The sequence below is a fragment of the Patagioenas fasciata genome, chromosome 10, assembly GCF_037038585.1.
Source record: "Patagioenas fasciata isolate bPatFas1 chromosome 10, bPatFas1.hap1, whole genome shotgun sequence".
NCBI classification, from domain to species: domain Eukaryota; kingdom Metazoa; phylum Chordata; class Aves; order Columbiformes; family Columbidae; genus Patagioenas; species Patagioenas fasciata.
In genome coordinates this window covers 21,088,542-21,111,657 of record NC_092529.1, presented here as the reverse complement: position 1 = coordinate 21,111,657, position 23,116 = coordinate 21,088,542, and the positions used below count along the sequence as shown (strand labels likewise).

The window sequence follows — 23,116 nt, the reverse complement described above, 5'->3', positions numbered from 1 at the left end:
GAATATATGACATGTTGTAAAGCTAACTGACATTGTGTGCGAGAAAATGAGCCTTGCAAAACAGGTTTTTTGCTTTTATTGCTGTTTTAAATAGAAAAGATTTGATCAATCTTTGCCCTCTCAATAACGGAAAACAGGTGAGTAGGCCATGAATTCCTGCAAAGCTGCGTGAAGGTGCGACAGTTGCTGAAGGAAGGGTTGCTCTTTCATATGTGCAGAGGTGTCAGGTGGCTGTGGGCAGCAGAACTCTCCTTCTGTTTTCAGATCCATCTTTTGGAAGTTCAGCCTCCAACATCTCAAATCCCTTCTTATCTGAGCCTCATCAAAGAGAGAGGATAAAGCAGTCCCATGGTTTAGGAAACCTAAAGTGCCCAGGTCTGGGGGATTTTCTCAGACATTTCAGAGAATCCCAGAATGTCAGGGATGGGAAGGGACCTGGAAAGCTCATCCAGTGCAATCCCCCATGGAGCAGGAACACCCAGCTGAGGTTCCACAGGAAGGTGTCCAGGTGGGTTTGAATGTCTGCAGAGAAGGAGACTCCACAACCTCCCTGGGCAGCCTGTTCTAGTGCTCCGTCACCCTCACCAGGAACAAGTTTCTTCTCAAATTTAAGTGGAACCTCCTGTGTTCCAGTTTGCACCCATTGCCCCTTGTCCTATCACTGGTTGTCACCGAGAAGAGCCTGGCTCCATCCTCCTGACACTCACCCTTTATATATTTATAAACATTAATGAGGTCACCCCTCAGTCTCCTCTTCTCCAGCTCCAGAGCCCCAGCTCCCTCAGCCTTTCCTCACACGGGAGATGCTCCACTCCCTTCAGCATCTTGGTGGCTGCGCTGGACTCTCTCCAGCAGTTCCCTGTCCTTCTGGAACTGAGGGGCCACAACTGGACACAATATTCCAGGTGTGGTCTCCCCAGGGCAGAGCAGAGGGGCAGGAGAACCTCTCTGACCTACTGACCACCCCCTTCTAACCCACCCCAGGTACCATTGGCCTTCCTGGCCACAAGGGCCCAGTGCTGGCTCATGGTCACCCTGCTGTCCCCAGGACCGCCAAGTCCCTTTCCCCTTTCTTGTTCCTTTTGCTGACAAAGTTCTAGACACTAAAAGCATCCCACAGGACCAAAGTCTTTGAAGAGCCTGGCAGAAACTCCTGGACCTGGAAGTGGTCTTGCTGGTCTTAAATGTGGGTGTTTCTGCTCCCAAACTGACTGTGTTTCTCCTGTGCTGTTTTGGAGGAGTGCTTTGATTTGCATTCACAGCAGAAAGCAAAAAAGAGTGAAGATATTTTGCCCTGAACAAAATTCAAATGACTGATTCCAGACTGTCAAGTCCATTTATGGCTTCAAATAAGTTCCCCATACCACTTCAATGGACACAGTTTAGCTTTTGAAATCTGGTATTAAATCTGAGGGTAAATAATTAAATTGCTGCAGATAGACAGTCCCTGATAGATAACTTGGTCCTGCTGCCAGAGGGATTGACTCTGCAGCTGTGGAAGATGGAAAGTTTTCAGCAGCACCTGTATATCCATGCTTGTGGACTTTCAAAGCCCCATCTGTGTTGCAGGAGAACCACGTGCAAGTGGCAGCATGTTAAGATCTTGCTGTAAGAACTGAGGTTTAAACCAGCTGCTTCTCATCCTTGCCAGTCCCAGGCTGGGATTGTCCCTGGAGCAGAAGTCACCTATCTATGGCCTCTGCCCTGGGCAGCTCCCTGCCACAGCTTGTCACCCTGCCTCTCGCTAGCAAGCTCCTGTGAAACCCTGAAAGCTGCATCACCTCTCAGGAGGAAGGGACTGGCTCAAGCCCTTCCTATACATGGGAGACTTGTCTTTCAGCTTAGCTCAGCCTCTCAGCTCCCAGTACTGACCATGTGGTCCCTAAACCAACCCTGCTGCAGCAGAGGTGTTCCAAGAGCCTTTTCTGGCAAGGGGAAGGTTCCTACTTGAAAATTTATTTTGTTTGTTGGTTTGGTTTGGTTGGTTTGGTTTTGTTTGTTTGTCTTTTGAGGTTTTGTGGTGGTTGTGGTCTTTATTTATTTATTTTAGGAAAAAAGGGATATATACTGCAGCTTGTACTATCTTGTGCTGTTAGGTCCCGAGGCAGGTGAGGAAAGCTGTAATTCCAGATGTGTCTGCACATCAAGCCAGCTGCTGTACAGCTGTCCAGCAGCCCTTCATGCCACGGGGATCTGCTGCCATTCCTCTCATCTGGCACAAATTTCCTGAGGCAAATCACCTACTTAAACAAATTCCAAGGGCTGCCTGTGAGCTCCTGACGTCCTTTTGTGTCTCCCCGAGTGTCTGAGCTCCCAAACCGAAGGGAGCAGAGGGGGCCAGGAGGAGCCCAGCCCATACCAGCAGGTCAGCATTTTGATCACCCAAATCTTACCTGCATTCCAGGTGAGCTGGTGTTGGGGCTCATCTTCATTAGCTGCTGTGTGCTCTGCTCCAGGTGTTGTCAAGGGCTTTGTGTTTTCACTGTGACTCTTAAAAGGGACTTTTAAATTAGATTTTTGATGCATCTGTATCTGTACAGAATTTCACAAAGTGATGTGGTTCCCCGCACACCTTTGGTTTGTGCTGGCTCTGTAATTACAGTGATGGATTGGGATTCCCCAGGAGCTGCCAGCCTTGGCAATGTGTCCCTGACGGTGATGCCCAGGCTGTGGGCTCTAGGCTCATGATGGCACTGGGGCTGAGAGGAGAAAGGTGACAATAAACATCTCAATCCCTGCACCAGCATCCAACCTAAAAACCCAGCGCTGCTGCTGGCAAGTAGCACATATCACAGCAACAGAAAAGCCCGCAGCCTCTGAAGTCCAGATGCATCAGAGCCTAAAGAGAGAGCTGGGCTCCCTAATGGACACACGTTGTGTTTTTGAGCATCTGTGCATCTTTTCCTGATTGTCTGCTGTTGAGCCCTCGTTTCAAGGAGCGCTGAGCTCTCTGCTGCACGCCAGCAATGGCCCTTCCAAACTTCCTTGATTGTGTCTGTTGCTTGCAGGATGAAATGGAAGGCAGCAAGAGTGACAGAGATGAAACGAGCAGTGAGAGGAACCTGAGCTGAATTTTGGGAGGGTAATTAGCGGTGCCGGTGCCTCCAAGCAGAGTGAGGGGTTTTGCTTTCTTCTATTATCCGTGTGGTACTGGGGGAATTCCGAGCAACTCCCTCCTGATCCTTCTCTAATCAAAAGGTTTTTCTGGCAAGGACTGAAATATATGAGGAAGTGATAAATTAAACACTGCAAGTTCCCAGCTCTGTGCTCATGCTGCAGCAACAAATAGATTTTGCATCTCGCAATGAGGCCAGCAAAGAAATCGCTCCTTTCCCTTTGCATGCAGGAGCTTGTGCTGCTTCCAGCAGCTGCCGATTTCCTCATCGGGAGCGGAGGCAACTGCCGTGTTTTCTGTACCTGTGGCACTGCCTGGCGTTAGCAAACCAGCCATGGGATGGATTAACAGAAGCTACACCCTAAGCAAAGTAAATGCACTGAGTGTGTTAGGGCTCTGTCCGGGTAGGGCATTAGTCCGGGAGAGGAAAGCAAAGGAATTGTCATCTTCCAGCAGTCAAAAAGCAATAGCAGAGCTGTCTAAAGCAGTCGCTGCAGCCCCTGGGCTGCACTGTCCTCTTTCCCAGTACACAAGGTGGAAAAATGCAGCAGCTCAGCCTTCCCTGACGCCTTCCCCCTCCATCCCTTGTGTCAGGCTGGAGACAAGCGGGGTGGGCGGCAGGGAGCAGACTGGCAGCCCAGAGGGATGGAGCAGGAAGAATTTGCAACCCTGCAAGCCCCCGAGGTAGCGCAGCCCTGCTGGGGCAGCTCCAGGAGACCCGCCGGGGGATAATGCGGAGAGAGAAGCCTCTGCTCCCCCTGGCCCGCTCAGCGCTGGGCACATAACTCATGTGCTGGAGCAAATCACACACAGACAAGAAAGGAAATGCTTTAGGCTGATCTGAAGGGATTTTTATGGAAGTTTTCTCTGAAACATCAATATTTTATTATTTTTTTTAAAGGCTTGGTTAGAATGAAATGGAAAAGGGAGGCTGTTTTCCTGTGGCGTGGAGTCAGTTTTTAAAAATGTAGTTGTAAGTGAAAAATCATTAAAAACCTGGCCCTCAATGCTAAAAGAATGTCAGAACGTAATTTTTTTAGTTTAAAGATCAGGTTTTTTGACCTGATCAAAACAACTCAACAGCATTTCAAAATACTCGTGTGAATCCAGATCTGTGTGTTCTAGAGAAAAAAAAGGTTTCTTGCCAAAAGATTCAGTAAGCTCTCCATAGGTGTCACCTCCTGGTCTGTCCCTGCAGTGGGAGGGATGGTTCCTTCCTACCCTTCTGATTGATGTTTTTGTTCTGTTTTAATAAGTGAAACTCATGCGCAGTGTAAACACACCAAAAATCACACACCCTATTGAATTTTCAGACAGAAGTATTTTAAATCCAGGCTTTCCCAAAGCTCCATGCATTATTTACAATGGAGAATAATAACATAACAAAGCTGTATTATATTAAAATTGTTCCATAAAATATTACGATTATAATTTTTTTGTAGCTTGACTTAAGGTGCACAATTTATATAAAACAATATGAATTATTTTCCGTTACAAAAAATTATTCAGTGTGGGCTCTGTGTATTACAGTTATTAATCTTTCTATTTAAATGCAAATTTTCCCTTTCAACTGAGAGCTAAAGATACTTTTTATACAACTAATAAAACACAACTTTGATCTTCTGATCCCTCATCAGGGAGATGGCTTTCTCAGTTGTGTTTGGGATGTCTCTGCCAGAACACGGTGTTCCTCTACGGAAAGGATGCTTTCTTCATAAATACATTGAAAATTATTTGCTGTTAAAAATGAAATATTCATTTGTACAGCAGGGTGTGACTTGGGCAATCCTTAGTTGCTTTGTTTTTGTAATAAGAGAAAAGAGCTAAAACGAGTAGTGTCCTTTGTGTAGGCGCATGTCACGCCGGCAACGTAGGAGGGTAATTTATCCTCAGAAGATCTTCCTTTGCATCCTGGTGGGTTTGCTGCTAGGGGAAACTTTAAGTCAAGATTTGTTCGAGGAGCTCAGTGGGAGCTGGTTAGGGTGGATCTGTCAGGATGGAGTGGTCAGAAGTATTTCATCCAGCTGTGAAGCAGTGGTTGAAGAAATGTCAGGCTTCCCCATCACCACAGTTGGATGTGCTGTTAAGAGACTTCAGAAAGCTTCACGTCACCCCCGAAGTACTGTATTACCGACAAATCAAGGGGCAGGGGAGCAGTTTGCTTTGCATAAGTGTCAAAGAGTCCATCTAAAGCCTTGCTTTTTCCCCATCTGCAGAAGGGAGTGGAAGTGGTCCCGTTGGACAAGGAGAAGACTTGCGGTGTCTGATCCCTGGGAGCTGCCATCAGCCCACGGTTTTGTGGGTCTCGCCATCCATGCAAGAACGTGACGCTGCTCAGGGAATGAGGTAACTCCCAGCTATCTGGCAACTTGTATCTCAAAGCAGAAATCAAAGTTGTTTATGTGATTTCAGGCTAATTTCTGCCAATTCTTGTTCTGACAAATTACCCTGAGCAACTCCACGGACAGCTTCCTGAATAAGGCTTATAGTGTCTGACTTTTAGTTAGCACTGTTAGCAAAGGAAGTTAAAAACCATGCTGCACCTCCATCTCTTGCCCTTGCACGAGCATGGGCTTCCCATTCCACCTTCTAAGAAATGCTGTCTCCTGCTGTGGAAAGCTTTCTGATGCTTTCCCAGGACCTGTGGAACATGTTGGCCTGTTTGCTGGCCACCCCTTGGTCTCTCTTGTTAGTTTTGGTCTCACTAACCCTAGGAGGGAGCTTGGCTGCTTTAGTTGGTGGAAATGTGGGAAACTGAAAAGGCTAAAGCAGTGAGCAGTGTTATAATTAACTGGCTCTATTAGGTATTTTACAATTCTGACACCTCACAAGAGTGAAAGTTTAATGAGAATGGAGAGAGGCTCGAAAGCAATCCATTTTCCCGGTAAAGATTGTAATGAAGGTGTGAAATGATGCACAGCTAACTAAACCTGTCTGTAATAGCCTCTCTGTTATAATGTAGTGATCTGACGGACTTCAGGAAAAACAACACAATGGTCATGTATGTGTATATATAAAATATAAATATATATATATATATATATACATACACATCCCACTTTCCTTACAGTGCTAGTGTAATGTATAATACAGCTTCACTGGATGTGCCATGCATAGGTTGAGTGCCAAAACGTGCCAAGAACTGATCTTTGAAAGAAAACGCTCCTTTGCAGGGGGAATATCAGTGCAACCCAAGGAAAAACCCCTAGAAACGTGTCTCAGAAAGGACATTCAAGTGCAGCACGTGGAGCTGTGAACACCAGTGCCAGCTCTGATGTGGCACAAAGTCCTTTTCTACCAGCCATGTGCACCGGCACAACCTGCGTGCTGCATTCCTAACTGTGGTGAGTTCCTTGTAGATCTGCCACGGGGGAGCAGAAAGTTAATGTGAGGGTATTTTCTCACTATTTGCTTGAGAAGAGGCTGTGTTCCTGATTGTTAGTTTAAAATTCAGCAGCAGCAGCAGCTGTAAACAGTATACTTTTCACAGCAAAACCCCATAGTCTGTCACTGTGATTGCATCTCTTCACCTTCGTTTGCCAGTAACGCACATGCCACATGGCTTCTGGTGGCACTTGGGGACTGAGTGTCCCTCTGAGGATATTTTTGGAAATGGACGGTGTTGAGAACACGAGTCTGCTGCTGCCTTTGCATTTCCAGCTGGGCTGAGCGGGCGCTGAGGGCCAGACCTTGGGGTGCTCAGAGGTCTGATGTGCTGGAGCCCCAGTGCATCAGGGCGGTTTATGGCACACGTGTGTAGGATGGTTTCTGTTCTGTGCAGCTCTTTTTCTGGTTTGATCCCAAAGAAGACTTTTGCTAGCTGAACTGAATTAGTTCTTCCTTTTTTAAATATATCATTTGCATGACTGATATAAACGGCAAACACATAGGTGAAGAATAGGGATGTAGATAAACACACTGTTAATTGTAATTAGTATGTAAATGCCTGAGCTCATAAATTCCAAGTCACATAATTAATTTTATTTTCCTTTACTTGTCAGGACTTGCATGAATATGTCTGAGCTTTCTTGTAGCTGACTGCAGGATGGAGCCTTGGTTTCTAAAGTACATGTGTTCTGCATGTGGCATATGGTGAGGGCTCATAAAGCGTAATTGTGGAGCATTAATGTTCAGCCCTCCTGCAGGGAGGATCGCATCCTGAGGGTTGACTCCTTTCAGTAACGTCGAGATCCTACAGGAAAGGAGCTTCTTTTAAGAATCTCAGCCATATGATTTATGGTAAATAACACTTGTATTTCCATACTGTGTGTTTCTGTTCTAGAGGCTTGCCCTTGTTGGTGCTCAAATTTGGTTTTGTTTAGCATGTCAGAGGACTTGGAGCAATACAGTTCTGGCAGAATGTGTGGGAAGACTGTGTAAACACTATACAAGCTTTCTATATACAGTGTGTCCTCTCCAGTATATTGAAATGATTTAGCTATGCAGTTAAAGCACACCCATTAATACAAGTTAATATAAAGACATGGGTGCACTTGTTACATTTTTATAAAGAGAACCAGAGGATCCCCTGAGACACCGTTTTACGAATAATGAAGGACAGAAGCTCAATTAGAGAAAGCACAAAGGTGAAAAGTGAGACAAGAATCACATAGAGTAAAATTCAGTAGGTATATTAGTTGGTATAATATACTGTTTCTTAAACGCTAAAAGGCTGCATTGAAGAATGAATTAGCTGCTTTTCCTATGGCAGTTTTCTAAACTGGGGTTGTCAGAATTTTTTTGCAGTGTTCAGACTCGAGACAGGAAAAGTCGATTCCTTAATTCTAAATTGATGGAGGTGTCACTTTGATACTTCCATTTACTTTTTTCAGTACAGGAAGAGCAGAAATTGTCCAGAATTATTTTTTCATTTTGTGTTCCCCTGAGACTCCAAGAACAAACAGTGATATTTTTGTCCATATTATTTTAGATAAATATTTTTCAAGTGCGAATATAGAAGCATGGGCCTCAGAAAGTAAAGAAAGAACTGAGTTTACAGCTATAAACCAAATCCCTGTTATTTTTCCTTAGAAGCCAACAGCATGTTTCCAACAAGGTGAGACTACATAACAAAATGCTGTACTCTGGCCCGTGCCTGCAGAGCCCTTTGGTAATGGGACTTCTGAAGCCCTTTATGCTTTGCCTAGAACAAAGCTCTGGTCTCTTTTCTGATCTCCCAACAGAGCCTAAGGGCTTGCAGGGCCAGTTTGGGCATGTGCAATATGGGGCTTCTTGCACTGAATTCAGAGACTTGAGAGCCTGATTTCATGCAGCTTCACGTGCTTTAATCCTGCTCTCGTGGTAGTTCTCTCTCAGGGACTGCCAAGTGTCTGGACTGACCAGTGGTCTCATGGGGAAGGTGCATATGTGGAGAATCCTGGGAATAATCCCAGGAAAAATGGTTGCTAAGAAAAAAATGAGATTATCGGTGCATACGTCATTTCCATCAAAAGCGCTTCCCAGTGAATTGGTTCAAAGCGGTTGTTGTTGGTAACCTTCTTCTGTCAGTCACTGTTCCTATGTATTTATATAGGGCTTTGCGATAAAACTACTTTAAAACAAATGTGAAAATATTTATTTTGCAAATTGAATTACTAAAATGGAAAAGTAAGGAGAATACTGACCCTGGCAAAAATAGGGTCTATAAAGGAACTTTTCCAGGTTGGAGCTGGAGCTGTCAGCATCTGCTTTTGGGTTGTGGGAACGTGTCAGGCAATGAGATTCAGTTCAATTCAGTGGCATTTGGCTGCAGCCTCCGCCTCAGCATTCTGCCACGCTGGGAAGAGAAAAGATATTTTCAGAGCAAAGGTTGTCTTTATAAAGCATCTTGGAAGAATGCATGGATGTGCCCTTTTCTGAAATAGCAGTTTCTTTCTCAATTACTTCTATGTTCTTGTATGGAATTGGAAATTGGACAATTCCTTTGACCCTCTAAGTCATGATTATGTTACTAAGTGCTTCAGGACTTGAGTCACTATTTTTTGTGTCACCAAAAATTTGACAGCATGTTGTCCTGGCTACAACGATGCCATGAGCTGGGGTTTGGTAGGGGCTTGTTGGATTAGGGCTGCTCCACAATTTTAGCATTTTTATCAGTATTTTGCCAATGTTACCATTGTGTTTGCAGGCACAAGAACACAGTCCTCTTCTCTTATTGAACAATAACTACGATGTCTCCCTGTGTGGGCAAACCCTGAAAGTGGTCCTGAAATGTCCTTTCAAAGTGTTATGTACTGCCTGTCTGACAACAGCACCCAGAAGTGATGCAGAATGTGCAGCATCGCTTCATTTAATAGCGTGAGATCCTCTTAGTGCATTTCAGTTTTTATTATTCTAGAGATAAGAATCTTCAAATACTGAGGGAGCATACAGTGTACAGGCATTGTATTGACATTTTTCTATACTATCATAACCATGGCTTCATCTGCTTGTCCTTATGTTAGCAATTTAATTTTAATCCAGGGCAATAATGAAAAAGTGCATTACCAGGGAAAAGAAACTCTTCATAGCCTCTGTTCCTGATATTTCTAGAGAACTGAATTGCATTTTCTGTTGACAATAACAGACTATCTTTAGGTCTTCCATGAACATTTACGAACAACAAAACGGGTTTGCTAATATATTATCAGCAAGAGGAAAATAAACTATTTATAGCTCTTGTGTTCAGGGCTGGATCTGAACCTCCTGTGTGTGGCACCTTTACTCTGCAATTTCCTGCTAGGAGCTTGAGCAGCTCCTGGGGCACAAGGCAGCGTTTCTGCACATCACCCTCCGGCTGGGAGCCTGCCCGGCTCAGGACACTGGAGTCATCAGGCAGTTAGACTAGATAATCATTCTAGGTCCCTTCCAACAGGAAATCCCCTCTTGCTCTCCCCTCTTGCTCTCCCCTCTTGCTCTCCCCTCTTGCTCTCCCCTCTTGCTCTCCCCTCTTGCTCTCCCCTCTTGCTCTCCCCTCTTGCTCTCCCCTCTTGCTCTCCCCTCTTGCTCTCCCCTCTTGCTCTCCCCTCTTCTTTGCTTGCAGGGCTGGGCTGAGCTGCCCTCCAGAGCTGCGCGAAGCCATGGGTCAGTGTTGGAGTACCCATGCAGGGATGGCTGTTGTTGCTGGGTAGCCAGAGCCCAGGCAGGGCAAGCCTCCATAGAGCTGCGGAGAGAGATTTTAACCAATAACAACAAAAGTCCCTTCTGACACTGACAACCAGACTAGTTTTTTATTTTTACAAATAGGTTGGTGACTCAGGCACTTTCATTGCACAGTACAGGTGGCTGTTGCTGGTTGCAGCGGGTACTGGAGCAGTAGCTCCCAGACAAAACGCTCCAGGTATGGAGGACATGGATGATTTTGGTGCCGTGCAGGCGAGGTACAGTCTGCATGGCTGCAGAGCATGGTGTAGCATAGACAGGGAAAGAATAGCCAGTAAAAGTGACCTGGGAAATTTGCAACAAACAGGGCTCCTCACTCTCGTGGGAGACCCGGCTTTTCGTAGGGATCTGGGTGTGAATGCTCACGGATGGTGGGTCCTCCCCAGCTCCCATCCCCTCCAAGGAATGGAGGCACAGTCCAGAGGCTGTTCAGGCACAGGTTTTCACTGCTACAACACAAATGTAGCCACATATTTGTCCAAAACTGGGAACAATCCAAAATCTAAAGGTATTTGGATCAGTAAGCAGGCTTCAGTAAGTGCTCAAGAGTGTTGTAAAAGCAGAATAAGTTGGATTCCATTTTTAAATAATTTAATATCTTTTTATATATATATATATACACACACATACACAGTACTCAAAAGTCCTACAAGTGGAGCACAGGATGAGATTTATTTCCATTAGTTATTATTTTCTAAACTTTTGCAAAGAATAATCTTCTATTACAATTTTGACCTTTATTAAAAATAATCCTAGGGGAAATGTGTACTATTCTTTATTAAACTACATAGGATGTATTCCTACGAGTTGCTCACACTCCTCCCACGCGCACCTTCCCACATGTGAGATAAATTAAGGATGTCCCTCTCTTTAATGCCAGAAGTATTTCCATCTTCCACTGTAAATATGCAGTGATGCATCTAGAATAGCACTGTCAGGGGAAGAAATCTTCGCAGAATTTAGCTATTTATGTTCTCTTTCTACATGCACTTAGTATTTTATCCACAGTGGATATCTTCTTCAGTGGGATTATACTGACTGCAGATAAAGGGAGAAAGAAAACTCTTGTTTCTTTGTATTTAAACCTGTTCTGAGTTCTGCCCCTCGGCCACTCTCCCTCTGACAGCCCGTTCCCAGTTCAGAGCCTTGCAAAGCTGTAGGAGATGTTGACTGAAGAGCATCAGACTTGCTGTGGTGGGTTCTGGGAATCGGTCCGACACGTAACGGTGGTGCTGAACGTAGCCCTCACCTCCTGGGTCAGCGCAAAAATGCTGGCTCCAGTGGGGAAGCAGATGGGAGCAGAGACTTGAGAACTAATCATCAGACGGGAGACTTGAGAACTAATCTTGTGTCTGTGCTTCTGCCTCTGTGACTAATTACTCTGAAATTTGCACATGTAATAGCATTCGCTTTTCCTAATATCTCTTACTAGGTTAGCATTTTAAAGGGATGTATTTTCTTGTCGTTAAAAGTGCCAGATGCAAATGGGGAAGCAGACAGATATGCATTGCTTAATAATTAAAACAGAACCAGGAATTTCAGGGAGTGCAGTCAGGCTCCAGAAAGTGCCTGATCCCATGGCCAGTGCACGGTGCGACGGCAAGAAATGCACCCACTGCACCACACCTCTATGGGAACGGACAAATTAGAAATTTCAAGGGCTATTGAACACTGTAAATTTCCACTGTGGATCAGCACAAAGTTATTTGGCACAGGAGGTTCTGTAACTGTGATACATTGGGGAAGTTCAGATTGTGCAATGGCCCTAAAACTCACCCTTCCTCCTCTGGTATGCAGAGACGCAGTGCTAAGATGTGTTTAATATAAAGCAGGTAGGATAGTAGCTGACTGGAGCAGTTTTTTTTGTCTCTTGTTGCCTTTTCATTATTCATCTGAGGATCATCTCCTTTGCTATTTATATTCAGCACAAATAATAATTAAACCAGGGGACAGAGGTGTGATGGTGTGAATGTGAAGAAAAACTCTGTGTGCCTGATGTTGCAAAGTTGCAAAGATGACCGGGACTGGAGGAGTCCTGGAGTCTGAGGAAGCATGGTCCATTGCAAATGCTTACAGGAGAGCAGGAACGCATTAACATGCAAGTGGTAGTCTTTAAGTGGCCAGAATGTAGTGATTAAAGTGCTCTTGCTGTGTGATCTTGGGCCTCTTGCCCTTTCTATTCCTTAATTAATTTCCTCTATCATTTATGTATTAATAAAAACAAATTACCTGCTTCATGGGAGGTGAGAGGTTTTATTCATTTATGTTTGCAAACTGCTTTGAGATCCAAGGAAGAAGCTACAGAACAGTGAAGCCTGTATGTAGTGCATGGATGATATGTGACAAGGTTTTATTCCTTGGCGGTCTGATAATTTGGCATAGGATTAAGTCTCTTTCCTTTTCTGCTAAGTTTCTTCTTCTGACATTGTCAAATAAGGCACAGCTTTGCCTCTAGTGTAATATGTAGATGAATGGATGCATGGATACTTTGGTTTTAAGTCGATTGGTACCTTTGTTTCAGCCTTCTTTCTTTTGTGAGCATTTATGGAGAAGGGCACTGCCCAGTGACCGCGGAGTCCTCTGCCAGCAGGTCATCCATTTGAAACCAGTGCCAGGATTTAAAATTGGTACTGTGTCCCATCTTTATGGAATGATCATGAATTTATCTTCTGGAATGATGCTCTGCTTCTGGCTGTTAACAATAGGGTAGCCACTGCGGAGGTTACCATGCGTGGGACGGAGTTGTGCAGAGGGGAAGTTTCCAGGTAGTGATATAGAGTTGGTTGTTCTCGACTGTCACAGCTTGTGTCTTGCACTGAAATTCAGATTTTTAATGTCTTCCTCTGAAAACAAACTTGATGAAGGTATTGCAGTCTAGTGACTAATCACGCAGTAGTGCTGGTCAGAGGCTGTGTATGTGTTGTCAGTAGCTTTGTCGGTGAAGTTCAGGGAAGGCTGATGCATGCCCATGAAAGGCAGAAATGTGTTATCAGTGGATGCTCCTGATATCTTTTCTCCTAGTGAGTAATGCAAACAAACATGACATTCCTTCCTACTTGTGCAAACCTGTCTTAGGGTGGAAGCAACATTAAAAGCCAGCATCTCTTCTCTTGTGATGTCTAATAGCAACATCTAATTCCGAATTTTCAAAGCGATTCCCCTTAAGGTTATCCTGTGATATGGAGCGTGCTTGTGCATGGGCGGCGCTGCAAGAGCAGCTCAGCGCAGTTCAGTATGCAGAGAACTCCTCGGATGGGGTTCCCCTTGGAGTTCCTCAGCAGGCACTCAGGACGTGTCATCCTTTGAGTCATCTCTTACTTCTAAAGCAGCTTTCCTCCATGAAAGCTGTTTTGGTTTGGACTACAAAAACTTTACACAGAACACCACATTTCACAGTCCTTTGAAACAGATTTTTGCTGCCTTTGGGGCCGTGCGTGCCTTCGCCCCTTGTGTATGTCATGCCTTCTCCATCACCACGTTTCCTGGTGACTCTCCTCAGTTTGCTTCTCCCAGGGAATTCTGAAAACGGTAAATACCTCTTGGACTGAGCTGTGTGGGTTGGGAGATTAAATTGCTCTTGGGTGTTTGCAGTTTGTCTCTTCTAAATCCCTCCTCAGAGGATGCCTTTAGCCCCATCTACCATCTCAGATCAAAGCTCAGGTGTCCTGTTCCCTTCTCCTCTTGAACGCCCAGGGTTTATGTTTTGCTTGTGCTGATGACTGAGATTCACCCTGGGGTAGAAACCTTTACAGGGCAAGGAGAAGGGGAAATGTCTGCATCTGCAGTGTGAGAGTGGCTAAAGCGGTGGCTCCTATCACCCAGCCCCTCAGAGCCGAGGTCCGGTTAATGATGTGTGTAAATACCTCCCAATGGCGAGGCCATCCGTGCAGTTCCAGCAAGGCTGAGCTAATTGCAGAAAAGGTGAAGGTCCAGTGTAGCAATGATTGATTCAGCCTCAGGCCCTACACAGCAGAGAGCAGCTCATGAAAACCAAAGACGAAGCATGTGATTGCAGACCCTTAATGCAGCTGAAATACCACGTTGCCTGACCTCATTAGAAGAAAGCCACAGAACACATCTCCCTGGATTGTTCCTTGCTGTGTCCAGTGAAATACTGGGAGTTTGGCCAACCAGCCAGATATTCCTCCCATCTCCTGCAGAGTACTCTGTTTTCCTCTCTGCCTGGGACCCAGATTGACCTCCTGTGAGCTCATGGGGAGAAAATCTTTTGACTTACTAATTATGATATAGATGTAAGGTGATAAATGATAAAAGCTAATACAGGGCTTGTAGGGTGAGGGCAAACGAGGCAGGCACTTGTAGGGTGTTAAGAGGGGCCAGGAGAATTTATAAGCTGGTCATCAGTGTTTCCCGGAGATACTCATTTTATGGGGAAGTGAATGCAAAGCCACTGCACATTTGTGGACTAGGGATGACTAATTTTTCCCTGTCACTAACACATCACCACTTGTATCAACCAAAAGCGTCAGAGAGTTTGGTGCAAACCAGCTGAGCGTCGCTAGTGATTTGTCGTGGTCATTAGCACAGTGTGAAGGGCTGTGTCCGCGGGCGTCCGCTGGCGTGCGGCACTGCAGGGTGCTGTCTGCAGGGCCTGCGGGCCCCTCTGGGACACCCACGCCCAGTGGCTCCCATCTGTACCGTTCACTGTTAAATGTCAATATGAACCTATTAGAGAGAGGCTGGGGGAAGCAGGAAATGCAGCTCAGCAGGCAGTGATGGATCATACACTGGAAAATGATTGATTTACTTATTCAGGGCTCTGTTCAGCAAAGATTCAGATCCAGGGGGCTTGGACTTAATATGAGTTGGGGAGATGAGGCTGTTTCAGCACCAGAGGAAACCACCGGTACTTCAGGCCTTTCACAGCACAGCACTTATGTGTTTATTTAACCATCGCACAATGTTGGGGCCGGCCCCACTGCTGATAGGGAGCCCTTTGCTGTGCCACCAGGCTCAGCCATCGTGAGAATTTCAGGTGGTGCTGCAGCAGCACAGAGCAGAGTTCTGGAAATGCAGATTTTGGAGGACGCTGGGCCCAGCCTAAGCCTTGAGGCAGCAGCACTGGGCAGATGCAGCTCCTCTTTGCAGGGGGCGCTCAGTTACTCTCCAGCTTTGGTTTTGCTGCAGTACACTGGAGGAAGAAAAGTTGAAGAGTTGGCTTTGTGAACAAGGACCGTCCTGGAGCAGTAAGACCCTGGTGTAGGCTGGCCCTGGAGCTGTTTCACCAGAGACCATAACGATCTTAATAATTTAGTAGACCTCTCTTGTGATATGCCTGTTGATGTGCCTCACTGCTAATTGGGACAGAAAGACTCAAGCTGACGCTGCACCCTGCAATGCTTTGATGGTGATGTAGCCTAAATTCTATGCCCAGGCTTTGCTATGCACCTTCTGGATCCAGAACACGTGTCTGTCGTGGTCCAACTTGGTAGGAATTGCCAGACTTAATCAAACCAGTGAATCATCTGCTCTGGGAGCCTGTCTCAGGCTGTGGGCAACACCAGCTGCTTTGGAGGGAGGCATCAGCCTTGTCTCAAGTGAAAATACAGCAAGGCACAGTTGTAGAGCACAGAGATTGTAAGGAAAAGGTCTTAAAAGGTCTCTCTGTTTAAAATGGTTCCTGAGGAGGGCAGTGGCTCTTCCTTACAGCTGCTGTGGTTTTCCTGCAAAAGAGTTAGAGACATCTCCCTGCTCCTCCGAACAGGTCTCTGGCTGACAGCAGAAGTTTTGGTGGGGGTGCCTAGTTCTCCTGCATGTCTCCACTCTACTGGGACTCTCTTTAGTTTAATTACCTTCTCTGTGCCCATTTACCACTAAACTTTCTGGGACTGTTTCTTGGCTGCAGCTGCCAATCTGAATACTCTATGACTTAGGGGACAAAAATAAAAAAATCAGCCAGCCATTAGAAGTAGCCAAGTTGCTAATGGAGACAGATCAAGCGTGATGTGCATCACCAGAGGGCTCAGCACTCAGGAGCGAGACCAGGAGGAAGCACTCAGCCACTTTAGAGACAGATGCAAAGAGACCTTCACCAGAGGATGCTCTAGCTGCCTCTGAGAGGTATCTGCAGCTCTGCCTGTTGTCTGCTAATACCCCATTCATTGAGCAGGTAGTACAGTAGAAAAAATAATGGGAATAAGTCAGAAAAGCTGGAAATCTAGGGTGTTATCTGCAAAATGCAGGTGGAAGAAATGTGTTCTCTCTTAAAGGCTTCCCACAGATTTAAGTCCCTTGTGTCTTTCCTCCTGATGCTGGTGCTTAAAAATAGGACTGAAGGAATGTAATATTTTTGTTGGTGTTAAGCTAGCAGCTAGTTAGTACTGGCTAATTATTGTATAGGCCAAATAGCTCTGAAGAGACCTACTTTATGGATGTGCAAAGTGACTGCTTCTCCCAGCAGGAAAATTGGTGATCTCTTGTCTTTTTTACTTCTTAGGAGGCACAGAGACCTGCGGTGCCTTAGGTAATCAGTCTCTCTATCTGTGCTTACCCATCAGGTAACAGCGGGTCAACTGGGCTCCTGGTAGAGTTGGGGAGGCTTAAATGAGGACAAGCAAATTCTTTAATGATCCCTGTTGCACTCCCAGAGGAGCCTCACCTGGGATAATGCTATCCCCTGCGGCGTGACCACCATCATCCTTTATTTCCACATCTACTTCTTGTACTCCTGTGGTTAAGAAGGATTTAAGGCTGTTAGCAAAGGGCGGTGTGCTGTTTGGGACAGGCTCGGGTCTGTGTTGCGCGTCCTCCGTGCTGGTCTGAGCTCTGTGCTGCTGAAACATCCAAACTCTTTTTTTGGTGACACCAAGTTATGTGTATGTCTGTTCGTGGTTCAGACTGGAGCTGCCAAACCTGTGTGCAGTTGTACTGGGGTGCAGTCCCTTCTGCTCCCAATATCTAGGCATTCGGTGCTTCCAGTTCTGATGATGTTCCTTTGTTTTAAAGAAACCAAACCAAACAACAATAACAACAAAAAAACCCCCACAAAACAAAATAAGAGACACCTCCCCCCCCAACAACTCTGAAGTCTGAAAACAAATTACTACTTGCCACTTTAATTTCACTAGTGTAGCATCCATAAGCATCAAAACCAACCCTTGTCCTGAAGAACTTGTAGTGGTTGCAGACTGGGAATGGTGGCTGCAGAGGTGGGCAGGAGCAGAATGAATGAGCAGCAGGGACCTGCCCATCAATGGCTAAGGCAGTGCTGGAAGATAGACCTCAAGAGTTTCAGACCTGCAGTACTCCCTGATAAGGCTGTGTTTCAAATAGAAAGAAATGTATTTTAATTAAATGCTTGAAAACATCTGTGGGGAGGGACTCTGCATTTGGCAGCTGTTTGGGTTTGCTGCCTGCTGGATTGGAGTCTGCTCATCGCCTACGAGGTGCTGTGCGGTGCTGGCTGGTCTGAACATGCTGCTGCTTTTGCCACACATCTGATTTTAAGTTCAAAAGTTACTGGTGGTGTGGCAGACTGTGTGGTTTTGTGGTGGGCAAGGGGGGCGGGCTGGGGTCCAGCAGTGGGGTGCAGTGAGGCAAGCCTGGCTTCAGACTCACTGGCTGAGCCTTGCAGGGATGTGTTAAAGGCGGGGGAAATGGTGACATGGGGACAGGCCTAGAAAATGAGGATGCTGGTGTCCCTTGGTGATTCCTGCCTCTTCCTCCACCAGCGTTTGTTGCATAAACTGTTTCTTCGCACTTGGTACCTTCCTTAGTGTGATGAGGGACGCTGTGGACTGAACTGCGCTTTGTGCAAGCGTGCCCTCTGCAGCGAGTGAAGGTCTCTGTGGAGCTCGGTGACCCAGGGAACTAGATAATGGAAGAAACAACCCTGGTTAGAAGGTGGTGCTTCCCTCCAAAGCCATACGGTCCTCTCCTGTGAATGCCTTTGGAGAGTTAGCTTGGTTTTCATTTCAAATACGTTTAAAAACCTCAGCCTGGTGAGATGGGATTCCTCTCCTCAGCTACTTGCAAACTGGTTCTGTCATGTCCTGCTCCTGCCCCACCAACTGCAGTGCTCGTCAGCACAGATCTGCCAGACCACACGAACCCCCAAGGCTGTGGGGCATGCAGCAGAGCCCCATCTATGTGGTCCTTGCTTTCTCCACAGGCTCCTCAGGCCTGATCCAGACCATCTGAGCAGCAATCTTTACTGGTAGGATCAGTGGATGCCCAGCCTCCTGCTGCCCAGGCACTGGGGAGAGGTGGTGACACCCCATCGCCACAAGCAATTGCTCATGTTGCCCGTTTAGGGTTCCACAAAGCACATTTGTGGTGCTTGGAGAAGATATATCCCTCTTTCTGAAAACTATATGAGATGGAGCAGCACCTTCTGTCAATGATCCCTCTTGCCAGGCTTTTAAATGTGATTTATTTAGCAGCTTGAGAAGAGCTCACCAGCGGGCAGCACCTTCCCTTTGCGCCATGGTCCACACTGTCCCCCGCCCTGGCAGTCTGCCCGCTTGCCAAATGTGTTTTGCTCACTGTTCAGCTGTTTTGAGGAGCTGCTCACCGGTTAGACTTTGGAGAGAATTACAGTGTTTCTTTTCCATACAATGTCCTTGACAAGCCAGAAATCTGCCCATTCACTGTTTCAAGCAATTAAAATGGTGACACGGTCGTCAACCCCCACGCAACCAGTTGGCGGAAGCGCTCTGCAATGGAGACTCCAGTCTTCGGCGAGCGAATTTGTATGTAGTTTGGCAGAGAACAGCCCTGTCGACTTCCCAGGCCAACACTGCTTTGTTACTCAAATACAAACATCTAAAACCAGCGTTAGGCACTGAGAGCTGTGCCAAAGCCGACTGCTGTCATCGTATAATAAAACAGCATGTTGAGGTTTGCTATTCTAATTGGGCAGCCAAGAACCCCGGTGGACAGTGGAGCTTATTTATTGATTGCTCTTCAGATCAGAAACTGGACGGCACCACAGGGAGCTAGTAAAGGAGGAAAACCATTTTAAATACACTCTAAATGCTCCTTTGCAGGATTAATGAGTGGGAAACTGTGATGTGTGTTAGCAGGATGCACAGAAAAGTAAAAGCTGCTAAACTTGCATGGCTTTCCCTTCCACAGGAGAATTCTGCTTCAGCAGAGATGAGGAAATACAGGCTGTAATAAATGTTGCTTTATTGCTGGGGCCTTATAGTGGAAAAGAATCTATATTCTTACCCTGGAGTTCTGGCAATATTGGAAATTGTAGAAAATACAGGGGGAAAACACTTAAAAAAAAAAAAAAAAGAAAGGCCAAGTTGGAGTTGGCAGAAGTGGAAACCTTTGAAAAGCTTTCCTGTTGGCTACATGTTCCATCTAGCCTAGCTTGCAAAAGGCATGAAATGTGTGCTATGCTCTTTCTCCTGCATGGCTGGGAGGGTTTCACCAAGCAAAACAGCTGAAGGTGTCTGTCAGGGACAGGTTCCCCAGCTCTGTAGTGGCTATGGTGCCATGAACCACCCCGAGTCACCTCTCACCATGCAGCACATTCCCATCCTCAGCAGCTGGTCTAGTCGCTGTGAGAGAGCTGAACAGGCTGGGATCCCGTTTATTGCTTTGCCGAGTTTTGGACCTTCACCCAAAGGCTTTGTGTGGCTCTGGTGGACTTTCTAACTGCCTGGGAGAGAGGCTGATCCACCAATCTGCAATGAAATTATAGAAGCCTGTGCTGTTGTTTTAGGAATGTGTGCTATTCCTGTGGTTTGCCAAACTCATATAATTATCCTAACACCTGCAGTTTGCCTGCAATTCAATCCTGGGTGCTTTTTTTCTGCTTGATCAGCTCATTTCTAGCAGCCTGTCATATGCGAGATGCCCTCTCCAGCACAGTGGTCATTGGTACTGAAGCAGCTCCTGCGAGCAGGGTGGTGGGCAGGAGGGAAGGAGTGATTGCTCCATGTTTGTTATCCAGTCCTTTTTTGTGGAGCATGAGTGATTTCTTAAGCACACAGAGATTTGTGATGCAAGTACTCATTATCCACACCCGTTTGTTACAAATGAATCATAAAGTAAATTTAATGAAACAAAGCACACAAAAGTAGATTGATATTTGACTTGGCTTGGCTTGCTGTTTCCTCTTCTGTTGTTTGTTTGTTTTGTCAGTTTGGCAAATACTCTAGGTTTTTATCCAGCTTTGCTCCCTCCATGTCATCCCTTTAGAGTTTTTCACAGATCACTCCAAAGCAAGGAAGAACCACACAGAATGAGAGACAAACAGCCAACACAGAGGTAAGAGCAGAACAAGCATATCAAGGTGTATTCTTTGTTTGACCAGAGTCTTCTGCCTCTCTTTCAGGGCATCTTGACAAAGAAGTTTAATTTCTGTGGTTGTGGATATTATTGTTAGGGGACTCCCCTCTGCAAAGTGCTTTGCTGTAACTGAAGAAGTAAAGATGGGGATGCCTATGGGCAGTTATTGCTGCTGAGAACCTCATGTGATGAGTGGAGAAGTAAAACTTGCAGAATAGGTATGGAAAAATTTTATGGCACGGGGTATAGCCAAGTTCCGGGCACGTTTCAGTTTATTGGTTTTGGGGGGGACCATTTTTTAAGCATCTGTCCTAGGCCTTCAGTGCCTCTGCCCTTGAAGAGCCATTCTGAGAAGGAATCGCCTTAGAGGCAGTTTGTGGTCTACAGAGCCTGACTTCTGTGGACTTCCACAGGCACCTAGAGCATGGTAGATGTTGGGAGTAGGGAGGTGTTCTGAGGAAGATGTAAGCTGTACCTTATTTCTGATTAGTTATTTTTCTTCTTCCTATCTCACTGAAGAATTGTAATGGGTTCTGCGTTGGAGGATGAATGGTGAAGATGGGAAGTAATGAACAGTGGTGATCAATGTCCCTGGCTGAGCTGAAGGCTGCCTCAGCTTTGGAGAGCAGCTGCCAGCATCTGTTTGCAGCAATTTTTGGGCCGTTAGCTGTGGAAGGTGCTGATGAAGAGGGCTCTCCTAGGGCACATCCAGAGCCCCCGATGCCTTCTGGTGCAGCCAAGCTTTTATTTTCCTTGTTGAGAAGTATCGCAAGGGCGCACGAGAGGGGTCTGTCTTACTGTGTGGAGAAAGGCACAAATAAAAGCCACCATGAAAAGGAATGGAGGGTTCTTTTCAAGTTGAATCAGCACCAGCCAACAGTGTTGTGCTCTCTTAAAAACCAATATCACACTGGAGTCAATGCTCAGGAAGCAGAGAGCCTGGATTGGTGAGCCTTTCTTTCTGGTTACCTCAGCAAAACAAATACACTCAGGGCATATCTCACTGTATAGGCAGGGTGACAAGCGAATAGAACCAATCAACCCATCTCCAGGTGGCTTTTGATGCCTTTTAGTAGCAACATACCTGCCAGGAGCGTCGCTGCTGCCCTGCTGAGAGCTGAAGTGCTGATGGAGCAGTGCAGGCGCAGCTCTGCACTGACAGTGCTGTGTGTCCACCTGTACAGCGGCTTGAAATAATGTAGTAATTCAGTTCAGCAGGGGTGCTGAGGGCTCCCAGCTTGCTTGTGGCTTCAGGAGATCTTAGTCCCAATCCTAAGCACGGAGCACCTTGGAAACCTGAGTGTTTGGAGGCCAAGCCCACTGCCAGCATCGGTTCCAGAGGATGGCTGTGGTTATATTTACCTCTGGTTTGGACACGCCTGGGGTCCAGGTGACAAAAGCTGGCTCCATTGTGTCCTAGGTGGCTGTTTTGCAGGCAGAACATCAGTCTGGTGGAGCCAAACCTTGAGGGTCAAATCCTCCACAGACAGAAGCAGATGCAGTTGTTAGTGCTTTTGGAAAGGCTGGGCCATTAATTACGAATGGAATATGTGTAGTTGCCCACTTCCAGAGGACACGGAGCATAAGGGTGTCTGTCTTTATACAAGGCATGTACAGGCACACGGTGAAATACAGTGATAGCTAAACGTTAACGTTCACAATCTGATTTTTGGCTGTTTTCCTGCATTTCTGTTTGCAGGTGGTTTTTTGTGGTTGTTTTTTTTGTTTTGTTTTGAAGAAAAAAAAAATCCTCTTGAAGAACAAAGAACCTGAGAGCCCTCTGCATAAAATCTGACAGCTCTCCTAATCAGAAAGGAGGGGGAAATAATTTAGAAACCAGCCAAATAAAACTCAGGTGCCAATTAAAAACAAAACAACCTTCCACTGACATTCGGAGTGGTCCCTTGCTCCTGAAAAGGGAACGGTATCTGTGGAAGCCTTCCAATTCATACGTTTGAGAGTCACTTTTATTGATATTGACCTAATGACTCAGGTCGTTTGGATTTGTTATGATTATAATGGGGATTTGATTATTCCTTCTCTGTGTATCATAGCAAAGTCTTGAGATTTCTGGACAGTGGTCTGTGGCTGCAATACTGTGGTTATTTGATGGTTAATAGCAACACTGCCTATTTAGAGTTGCTAATAAAGATAAAGCCTGGGCAATCGATAGAATAATTATTTGATATAGAGCAAGGCAATATTTTTGCTATTTGTGAAGAAGTACACCAAAATATGTGGAAAAATTTAATTGTCTGAGCAAATTCAACAGGGAGAGCAAGGCTCAGAAAAGCCCAGCTCATGGCTGGGTGGATATCAGTAAAAATTTCTTCATGGAAAGGGTTGTCAGGTATTGGAACAGGCTGCCCAGGGAAGTGGTGGAGTCACCATCCCTGGAGGTGTTCAAGAGACACATAGATGAGGTTCTTACGGACATGGTTTAGAGGTGGACTTGGCAGTGCTGGGTTAACAGGTGGACTTGATGATCTTAAAGGTCTTCTCTAACCAAAAATAATCAGTGATTGTGTGGCGATGCTTCTGCAGCTGACATAGGCTGTGTGTGCCCTGAGGAGGAGCCTGCGCTGCCCTGCAGCATCC

The 23,116-nt window shown here is 46.0% G+C and overlaps 1 long non-coding RNA gene across 5 annotated transcripts in view; it reads left to right on the top strand.

Moving 5' to 3' along the window:
• Positions 1-23,116, top strand: part of LOC139828794 (uncharacterized) — a 79,801-nt gene that overhangs the window by 3,698 nt on the left and 52,987 nt on the right. For all 5 annotated transcript variants that reach the window (XR_011740777.1, XR_011740775.1, XR_011740776.1 and 2 more), the window contains 2 exons: positions 5,332-5,461; positions 20,565-20,736. This is a non-coding gene — a long non-coding RNA (uncharacterized lncRNA). The remainder of the gene's footprint in view (positions 1-5,331; positions 5,462-20,564; positions 20,737-23,116) is intronic.